This window comes from Amphiprion ocellaris, chromosome 17 (assembly GCF_022539595.1).
Source record: "Amphiprion ocellaris isolate individual 3 ecotype Okinawa chromosome 17, ASM2253959v1, whole genome shotgun sequence".
In the NCBI taxonomy this organism is placed as follows: domain Eukaryota; kingdom Metazoa; phylum Chordata; class Actinopteri; family Pomacentridae; genus Amphiprion; species Amphiprion ocellaris.
The window spans coordinates 14132023-14141874 of record NC_072782.1 but is presented as its reverse complement, the minus strand read 5'-3'; the positions used below and the strand labels follow the sequence as shown (position 1 = coordinate 14141874).

At 37.4% G+C, this 9852-nt stretch overlaps 2 long non-coding RNA genes across 2 annotated transcripts; one reads left to right on the top strand and one right to left on the bottom strand.

Moving 5' to 3' along the window:
- Window positions 1-631: 631 nt before the first annotated feature.
- Window positions 632-3239, bottom strand: LOC129350918 (uncharacterized). The gene is made up of 2 exons (XR_008604506.1): window positions 3101-3239; window positions 632-1235 (listed from the first exon to the last, which is right to left on the bottom strand). It is a non-coding gene; the product is annotated as an uncharacterized LOC129350918 (long non-coding RNA).
- Window positions 3240-5951: 2712 nt separating this feature from the next.
- On the top strand, window positions 5952-7213 carry LOC118469828 (uncharacterized). Its single transcript, XR_004846793.2, has 2 exons — window positions 5952-6664; window positions 6736-7213. It is a non-coding gene; the product is annotated as an uncharacterized LOC118469828 (long non-coding RNA).
- Window positions 7214-9852: the final 2639 nt, after the last annotated feature.

Sequence of the window (9852 nt, the reverse complement as noted above, 5' to 3'; positions counted from 1 at the left end):
TGTAGAGTCTCACTTAAATAAATCCAAATTCGTTTAGTGTATTTACATGTTATAGAATATTTGATTTCTTAATCTCAACACTGTAGGGTCTGATCCTAAATATTATAATAATGATATAAATTTAAATAATAAATAATATTTTAGTGCAGTCAAAAACTTTAATCAGCTAAACTTACATAATAAATATCACTGTACAATCTTAACCTCAACATTCATATTATTGAGTTAAATTTACATAAATCATGATATTCTAGAGTCTTAACTGGAATATTTCTAACATTAATCTTTTTGTATTGTGCTGATAAACAACAATAACCCGACTTTCAGATAATATTTGTTGTCTGTGATCATGAGACTAAATTCCTCCACATTCTGGAACTGGACTGAATTTCCCAAAATGGAAACATGGACAGAATTTAACACTCATGTATCCATGGCAACGCTAACGTTTCTGCTTCTTACCAAAGTTCACAACACAAGTAAAGATTTTAATGTAAAACTTCAGGGATGACTGCTGACCATAAGTATTCTGATCAATACTTCATGATCAATATCAGGACAGATGTTACAACTCCAGCTGTTGCATTAGACTGCAGTTATTCACAGAGAAATTAAAACATCACATTCCTCATAAAAACTAGATGGGACTTTTATTAAATAAAGTGTTGGTGAATAAACAGTGTAAAAAGTGTAAAGCAGCTCCATTAAATCAGGAGATGTGAGACTTCCACAGCATGGATCACCATCTGCTGTGTTGATTCATAGCTGAATGTCAGAATGAACTGAGCTAGAAAAGCTGCTTTGAGCTGCAACATTACGGTCTGACAATCCAACACCATCACAGTTTTCATCTGGTTGTTTTGCTCCAACATGCTGTGAAGTTCAGTTTTTACCTGAATCAATACAGAGATTCTATTTCCAACCAAGACTGGAATAAAAATGTGAATGTTACGAGGTTATTAATGCAACTAGATCCTTTCAGATGGAAGGATTTACTTCTAAGTTCTAATTCAAGTTTCAGTTGGAGCACATTGCATTCACAAAGAAAAACAGTGATACCTTCATAGCAACATTTAATAAACCTAAAGCTTCCCTGTTGGCTCATTGGTGGAGTTTGTTACTGAGCATCTGAACCTTAAATCCAGTGAGACGACCATCTTCAGTCGAGGCCAGTCAGAGAACTTCAAGACCTTCCATCAGCTGGACCAGATGTGGCATCATCTCCCTCTGAACATCTGGATGACAGGAGAAAAGACAGAAATCAAACACAGATCACAGAAATACAATTTATTCACTTTCATCATTTTATAAAAGTAGCATGAACTTTATTAAAACTTGACAATATCAGTAATGAAAGTAAATGTTTTTATCTCGTGTTGAAGCTAAATTTAAAGTCAATTTTAATGACAGTTTATCCTGAGAGGAGTCAGAATGGAGCTTTTCTTTCCTTTTTAGGATATTCCCTCAAAATATTCTGTTTATTATTGGCTTTAGAAGCATTTTTCTTTACTTTTATTTTTAGATACCTCAGACTGATGCACTTTGCTGGTTTGCAGATAATTTCATGTACAATGATGATAAAGATCTTCTGTTATAACATATTTTGCTAAAACAATAACAGCAAACCTTCTCAACCATCTCTCAGTCTGCAAAATTCCAGCTGCGACCAAGAATTATCTGATGTAGTTATTATTATAATCTTTTCTGAACCAGCCCTGGAATTAATAAAAATCTGTATATGGATATGATTTTCTCTGATGGGACCACTATGGAAGCTGTAGTAATTATTAACTATCCTTTGAAGGGAAAGATTAGGTCTTCTTCAGGTGGATAAAAAAATGCTCTCCCTTAAAAAAAATAAAATAACAAATGCATACAATAAAGTAAATCTCTTCTGCACTGCACACATACTACACTTTTGTATAACTCTGGATGTCAGAGTAAAGGCAGACAGATCCACCAATCAGCCACAACATTCTGACCACTGACAGCTGAAGAGAACAACATCCATCATCTTGTTCTAATGCAACATTCTGCTGGGAAACCTTGACGTTCATGTGGATGTTTGACATGTACCACCACCTAAACACTGCAGGACAAACAACCCCCTAGTCTCCATGGCAACAGCAGTCCTTGATGCCAGCTGCCACCCTCAGCAGGACAAACTAAAACTGCTACTACAGGAGTGGTCCGAGGAACACGACAGAGCTAAGCTGTTCACCTGGGTTCCACACTCCCCACATCCAGATCTGATTGAGCATCTGTGGGATGGTCCAGGATCAGCCTGGTCTAGGTAGGACCCACCCTGCAACCCACAGGATCCACAGAATCCACAGGACATCCCGAGAGGTTCTGATGAACCACTGGGTCAGAGGAGTTTTAGCAGCATAAAGGGACCAACACAGTATTAGTCAGGTGGTCAGAATGTTATACTGTTATATTTTCATGCTGATTATATGATCAGTAAACGTTACCATCAATTATAACGTCCACATTGACCAGGAAAAAAAAAAAATCAGTTCATTCACAAACTGTGGAGTTAAACCTAAAAACACAGACCTCAACAGCAGTTTGTTTCAAAACAGAACACCAGCCGGTTTTCACTAAAGAAGCTTTCAGAGCAACAATTACATGACAGTTTTGTTCTCATTAAGTTCACAAAATCAGCCAAAATAATGTATACACACATCAGGAAAAGAAAATTATTATTAAATTATTATGGATATTTCATTTGTATAAGTACTTCTACACATCTAGATACCTCTTTCTAAGTTTGATCAAATCACGATAACTCTGTTCTGTTGTAGGATGTTTTCCCAACAGATGGCGCTACCCTCATGAATGGAGCATCAACAAGTGGCGTCTACAACACAACAGAAATGTCTGGAAGCCAGTGGCCACCACTTTGAGCACCTCTTGTAATTGTAGAGGCCAAAGATAACTTTTATTAATCTCATGATGTCTGAATAAATTTGGTATTGAAATATTTATGCAAGTTTTTCTTTTCCTGATGTGTGTAAACATTATTTTGGCTGACTCTGTATAATGGGTTTCTGACAGGTCACCAGGCAACATCTTTTTATAATAATGACAAACATACCTGCATTCTACAGGAGTGATTTTCCTCATGTGCAGGTAAAGATGTGTGAGGAGCTTAGAGATGACAGGAGCAGGAGTCATCCTCACTAATTCAGCTTCCACCTAGAAACAGAAAGACCACAAAGAAACACACTGATATACTCTCAAACGTTCAACCTCACAGCTTCAAAATATCTGTTTAGGAAGTGTTGTGTTCCTAAATTCTGCTGAAAGCATTGACAGACATTCTCTTACAAGGTTGTGTAAAAAGCAGCCTGTCCTCTGAGCTACTGAGAAATCTTCCTGAACAAAGTTTCTGCGTGTAAATCAGCTCAACAAAAACTAAAGCCTCAGTCAGAGATAACAGGTATCGCAAATTATAAACAACTTTCTTTGTTAACTCAGACTTTCTGCTTCAACCTCACATAAAAAGGGGAGTTTAACTCGTCAGGTGACTGAAAATGAACAGCTTGTGCAGTTCTAGATCCAAAAGTAGGATGTTTCAACTCATGTTTTACTACAAATACATGCAATAATAAATAAATCCAATGGCTGGTTGTTAGTTTAGTCACTATTAATGTCACTTTATATACTGGATTGAACTTGAGCAGTGAAAGAGAGAAGTAATTTAATGAAATTATGAAGATTCAGAGAGGTAATGTTTTACAATGTTAAGCGTGGTTTAATTCAAACCAGCTGAATGTTAAACTTCAGTGCAGCTGACCGGGTTTCAGTTAACCTTAAAGTAAAATAACTTCTTTAAAAGCTAAAATACACAGCAGAGAATTACAGGTTGAGAATTTCATTCTAATAATGACAAACAGCTGCGGCAGCAACTAACACAGGTGTTCAGCGGTAAGTTAGCCACCTGTGTTGATTAGCCCGCTAGCTAACTTAGCCGCTTAGCTAGCTAACGCGTCCGGACCAACTACTCAAACACGACAAAACACAACTCTTCACAAGTCGCTGACTTAACGTACAACAAAGCAACACTACTGGTTAGAAGTATTTATCTTCTTACCGTGTTTTACTCCAAAAACAAGTTCAACAGCAGCCAGAGATGCTACCAGGGGTGCCGACCATAGATACACATAGACTAGATACGCTAGCGCGCTGTCTTCTATATTATCTATGGTCTGACCAATCACTGCTCTCTGGCTCCGCCCTCTGAGAATCTTGTTGTTGTTTGGCTCCACACTTGCTGATGACCACTTCCGGTCTCAGAAAATGAAAAAAACTGACCTTTTTTCGTTTCTGTCTGATACTGATTTTATTTTTTTGTTATTCTAAATATAAAATGAAAATCAAAGCATTATTAAAATTTCGTACATCCCTTTCTGATCATGAAAAGGAAAAATGCCTTGTATTTCAATTTTAATTTTTGCATTTTAAAACGAAAATCAAATAACCACTCGTTTTTGGTTTTTCAATACCCGTTTCAGAACGGAAAATCCAATTACCAGATAAATACTCGATCCGTGTAAAACCGTGTATGGTTCGCTCATTCGTTTTTCCGTTTCAAAATAAAATCTAAAAGAAAAACAATAAACCACGATGTTTTTTTGTTTTTCCGTTTTTAAAACCTAAATGTAGAAATGTATTATTTAACTAATGAAAAAAAACACAGCGTTGGTTTTTTGCTCTAGCTTTTTAAACCCAAAATACAAAATACGGCTGTTGTTTTATTTTGTAGTAACACCGGAAGTCGCCGAGGAAGAACAGTTTCGAGTTGGTCTGGACCGTGAACACATCTAGAATGGCTGTCCTCGAGCCCTTTTCCTATTTAATTCTCTTTGAGTGGAAAACCCACGCAGAAATCATGGAGCTCCACGTTGCTCTATAATGAGAGTCAGAAGTTTCTGCTGGAGAACAGTTTAAGAAGATCAATCATGTGTCCGATGCTGATTTGGAGAGAGCTGGAATTTGTTCTGTTAACCACAGATGTTATTTTCAGTGCCATACTTTATTAAGTGTAGAATGTTACGTTTCACTTCTGTGTGTTTTACAGTCAGATCCGACATGTGGACGACAGTTTATGACGGGATACTGGTCATCTACTGGTGCCGCTGTTCCAGTTTAACTGGTGATCAGGTTAACTGGTGATAGTTTCCGTCTCCAGATGTTTCGTCCTCAGATTCGTCCCGACCAGACCTGGCTGTGCTTCAAATAAAGATACTAGATAAAGAAGACCTGCCGAAAAACGTCGGCGTCACTATTTAATAAAGTCTATATCCATGTAAATATCACCTACAGACAATAAAAAGAAATGTGCTGGCGAAATTTAAAAAAAAACAAAACAAATTTTTATGAAGGGTGAGAGGAAACGATGTAATCCAGAGATAAAATTAGAGACCACAGTCTAACTCATCATGCCACCGATCAGTACGATAAACATCTTCACAGGGATATAAAAAGGATTACAAAAATATAACACAAACTACCTGCGTAGTTTAATCACTCAGACTGTACAGTACTGGAAGTATTCTAGTCTTCCTCTGCCACGACTTTAAACGATTTTTCCATTTCTAAACCAGCCAGAGTTTTTGGAAAGACACAACTCACACACATATTGTTTGTTTTGACCAGATCGGATCCCTTTACTTCCATTTTTATTTAATATTTTCAGCGGTTAACGTGCTCTGAAATGACGGTTAGGACGGAGGACTGAACGTGTTTTATTGTGTTCTGAGTGACTAGTTTTAACAACGTGGTCTCAGTTTGTTCTGATGTATTTTATCAGATCCAGCTGATGTTCTGCTGCGTGTTCTGATGTATTTTATCAGATCCAGCTGATGTTCTGCTGTGTGTTGTTCTGATGTATTTTATCAGATCCAGCTGATGTCCTGATGTATTTTATCAGATCCAGCTGATGTTCTGATGTATTTTATCAGATCCAGCTGATGTTCTGATGTATTTTATCAGATCCAGCTAATGTTCTGCTGCGTGTTGTCCTGATGGGAGGCTGCTGAGGCTCTGAGTGTTTCTGAGAACAAACCCGAGTTAAACCTGAAGTTCTGCTCTGGATCTGTTCCACTGAACTCAGACTAACACACAGCAGTGGATGTGCTTCTATGTTGTGGGTTTTCTTGGTGAGACATTAATTAGTTTTGTGTCTCGTTATTAACCAGGTAGCTTGTGTTAAGTTGTGACTATCCCCAGTTAACCTGGGCGTGTTTTCTGAACAATCACCAGGTGTTAAACACCTGACAGGATGACAAAGATCTATGTGGATGAAGCGGGATGTTTATCAGACTGATCGGTGGCATGATACGTCAGACTGTGGTCTCTAATTTTATCTCTGGATTCCATCGTTTCCTCTCAGCTTTTATTAAAAAAAAAAAAAAACGTGTTTTTTTTATTGCAACCAGCACATTTCTTTTTACTGTCTGCAAGTAATATTTACATGGATATAGACTTTATTAAGTAGTGATGCCGACGTTTTTCGGCAGGTCTTCTTTATCTAGTGTGACCGGCTGATTAGCCATCATGCTGTGGGGGAACTAATGATTGGTTTGGCCGTTGCAGCAGGGGGTTCAAGTTGATTGACGGACGTAGCTCCAGTATACTCCTGAACACTCCTGAACAGGTACGCGCTGTGCAGCACGCGAAATACTGGTAAGCTTTAGAGTTTGTATTAATATTGTTTTTTCTTTTAAGACCAGTGTTCTGTGGCTGCAGTGCAGAGTCCGCCGACTGTGTCTCTGCTTATTGGCGGCGTCATGCGTGTGTAGGGTCGGACAGCTGAGGTAACCAAAATGTTTGTTTATGCTTATTGTTATCGTTCTGTTGCTTGATTGTGGTTAAACATTTCTTTGTTTCATTACAGTTTTGCCTCTGTTGCCTTGACTTTTTGCTTGTTTATTTTGTTGTTTCTTTCTTTTAGTTTGTAGTCGTTTTGCCTAGTTTTGTATCAGTTTGCTTGGTTCAGTTTAGTTTCGTTTTCTCCCCGTGTGTGTTTATCCTCAGGTTGTTGTGGCTGTGTTCTCTGGCTCCGTAATCAGGTTTCTCCCCTCCATAGCTGCGTAGGCCCTGTGTGACTTCCAGTTTTAATAACTGCATTTATAGTAACATTAGTGTGTGTTGTGTGCTGAACGTATTTTTGTACCAGAATAAAAATTGTATTTATATTTTTCTATACACGCCTCTGTATTCATTTGTGCACGTACCTGTGTTTAGTAGGGAAAGCCCTCTGTTGAGGGGCAGGATTGTTAACATTCTTAGGGTGAAAGTCCCTAGGTGGCGTTGTCGGTTCCGTGTTAAAAAAAAACAGAAGACCCTCACCAGTCCTAACTTGGTTACACTAGTATCTTTATTTCACACACAGTCAGGTCTGATCGTGACGAATCTGTGGAGGAAACATCTGGAGACGGAAACTATCAACAGATCACCTGATTAAACTGGAACAAGTTGGAATCGCCAGAGTTCTTCACATTTTAATACTTAAAAATACTTAATTGGAATATTAAAGCGATTTTGTTCACATTGAGATCATGAGCTCTGTGTGATGCGTCTGCTCCCTCTAAATAAGACAAACATGTCTTCGTTGTTTTCAAAGTACGTGGTACGGAGTTAGAGACAGAGAAGTGACGTCAAGTCGCCAAAAATTATGACTTTGACTTCCGGTTCTGCCGGCAGCTTCCAAATAGGAAAAAAGCTTTTTCTTTTGTTGAAAGCTTAAAATTTGTAAAAACCCAGCGGTTTTTTTCTTTCTCTACCTTTTGTTTTTCGAATTTAATTTTTAAACGAAAAAACAAAAAAACAGCAATTATTTGTTTTTTCTCATTTTATTTTGAAACGGAAAAACGAATGAGCGAACCATACACGGTTTATACACGGATTATTGTTGCAAATATTTATTCGAGTTACTGTATTATTTCATTTTATGATTTTTTTTTAATGTACTATGTTTTACCACATTTCAGAAAGATATGTTTTTTTGTATTTAATGCAGTTATCTGACAACCGTGTTATGTTTTACTGATTCAGTTTTAATAGAAACGTACATCTGCCCAGATATAGCTTTATATCGTGTAGTTAAAATTAACTCCATTTCAGCCATCTACCAAATTAAAATGCTGCTAACATATCATTGCTCACACATTCTGCAGGGCTGAAATAGCACTACAGAGATGTGAAACTACTTCCACATTATTTAATCGACAGTAATCATCTCGTAAATCTTGTAATGGTGCCATTCCGCATTGGGAGTCTTTTACTGTAAATAATTTAAGTATATTTTGCTTTGTCGTGTCTAATTTGAAGTTTTCACAGATGGAGAAAAAACTTTCTCACACAAGCCTTAGGCCAAATGTTACACAATACAAACTTATTCTGATGCTGTTAAAAGGATGAGCTCATGAAATCAAATCAAATTAATCTTTGTTGTCGTCATATCAGATGCGATAACGTTTCTCCAGTATCCAGTAGAAGGTACATGTAGCCAGAATGAAATCAAAAGCAGAGATAAGAAACACCACAGCTAACCTTCTGTTGGTGGCATGATTAAATGACAATTCCTTTGTTGATAGGATTTATCTTTGTGGCATTTTACCATTACACATGATTTATAGGGATGAATTCTGCATTATGATGAGATGTGTGCTGTAAGGAGTGACAGTGTTTTGAACCTTTTTTGTCCATCTGTCAGCATGTGTGAAGACAGTCCTCTAACAGAACAATGACCCCAGTTGTTGCAGTGTTCTGAAATAAGCTGTTTAAAGACTAAATCTAATTTAATTCAATTTATTTTGATTTCATTTAGTAGATGTGTGAAGAAGTTGGATACATTCTTTTAACACGACCACCAGAGGGTGACATGCAGACCTTTGTATCACTTCTCAGATTCAGATTTTGTTCTGATCTCAAAACATCTCTGAGATGAACATGGTAACACAAATCTAGGTCACAGTCCTGCATTATAATATTAATATTCACATTAAACAGAGGGGAGCACAGACAGTTTCATCACATTATTTTTTGCCAGTGTTTTAGGGGGAAGTTGGAACAGATTAGACATGTATAACAGAAGTTTTTACATTGTCCGCACTGACTAAGGCCATAGCTGAATTGAATGACGATCAGCACAAATTACACATTTTTTTGAGCTGGTGATGACTGAAGGATGCGCTGCTCAATCCTGTTTGAAGAAGTGGAGGAGTTTATTTTGGGGAAACTGCAGTCAGTGTGAAACTGGGAGGCCTCTGTCACAGTGTGTGTTCCTCTGTTACCATATGAAAAACAGTGATCACAACCCAAACAAAAAAGGATACGTGACCACCACATGCTGAATAAGGCTTACGAGTATCACTTGGGAAAAACTGGAGAAAACAAGTGTAATTTCCTTTATGCAAGAACCAAAGAAGAAATAATAGGTAGAGTTACATATCTTAAAACACATGATCTCTACATGTTGCTTGTTAACACAATAAATAAGTCTATCTGATAGTTAATTTTTACAGGAAACATTCATTTCTTATTCATCAAGCCTCACTTAAGACCAATGTTCCCTCTAATTTTTCATGAGTCTGAGCAAACACACAAACTCCCTGAGCGTCCTTTGGACCACTGTGAGCAACATCAGACGTGTGCACTGTGGTCACACCAGCATCACATCCATTCAAGTTACATGGTTCATTAAAAGAATCAAATTACAGCATTTACATTTCTGTTAAAACACTTTGTCAACAAGAGCCAGTTGAAGGCTGCAGTGATTTTAGTGACACTACAATGTATAAGAGTGAAGTTATTGAATATTTGTCTCTCTTTACTGTTGCA